Genomic DNA, 1,157 nt, shown 5'->3' with positions numbered 1-1,157 from the left:
TCAGCCTGTGAGTTTCCCTGGGCGTCTGTGGGAAGACAATTTAATAGCTATCAGTAGGATGTGGATAGACTGTGATCTGGACATTTACGTGTCTAACCACATAAAATAAAACCTACACTAATATTGATATTTGCAATGTGTGCTGAACAACAAAAAACTATTTCACCCACTGTCATTTCTTCCGTGAAAAAATTCCCTCCACTTCTTGCCAGGATCTTCTCCCCGTACACAGGCAGTCATGTTTCAGAAGGTTTGGTGCAAACTAAAGAATGGAAAACAATATTAAAAAATGACATTAGTACTATTAGTAGTAAGTCAGTGAGCTTGGCTGGCATTGTGAGCAGAGTTTTGTATAATCGCTGCTTACTCTACATTTTTAAAAATGTGTCAAGCACCAATTTTTACTAAAGGTCTGTTAAATAAAGTTACGTCTGTGGCAGCGACCGGCATTACAGTTAAAGTAACAGTAGTTTGATTCATCATTTTCTTACAAATACAATTTAGTTGGTCGATTATGTACAAGCCGAATTTACCACATCAATTAAGAGTTTCATGAGAAGTGTCCAGCGTTATGTTCCGGATTGTGATTTCAGTAACATTTAAAGCAAAAACAAAACAGCCCGATATGAGAGAGAGGTTTGGTAGTGTATCTGTCAGGTAACGTTAGCTAAAGAGCTGCTGTATAATACGGTAACATAACACAGAAACTGATAGTTATCGCTTGTTTGAAACTTTGGAGGGTAACAAAAGTCACTACAAATATTTTCTTTGACTTTTCTTTCCCCTTATGAACGATGAGTATGGCAACAGGAGACGACGCAGCGGCCGGGTATATGTGGCAGTTCGGAGCAGCGGCGGCGGCGGTCTCGTCTCTACCGCGTCAACCGTCACTCTGGGTGACCCAACCGTCAACCCAACCGTCAACCCAGCAGATAGGTAACACAAAAACTGCCCAACTCTCTGAAGACAACACAGTTGGCCCAACAGCCTCAACAACGCGTTTGGGTACAAAACATTACCCTGCATTTTTTAGTGTGAACCTGTGGCCCCTTCCTGCACGTGGTCGCCACCTCTCTCTACACCTGCTCTATCAAATATTCATTCGATTCACATGACGTCACTGTAGCTTTGCGCCGCCATCTTTACGACCGACTCGG

This window comes from Morone saxatilis, unplaced genomic scaffold, assembly GCF_004916995.1.
Source record: "Morone saxatilis isolate NCDOM2014 unplaced genomic scaffold, NCSU_SB_2.0 Contig3, whole genome shotgun sequence".
NCBI lineage: Eukaryota > Metazoa > Chordata > Actinopteri > Moronidae > Morone > Morone saxatilis.
This window is presented reverse-complemented; position numbering follows the sequence as displayed.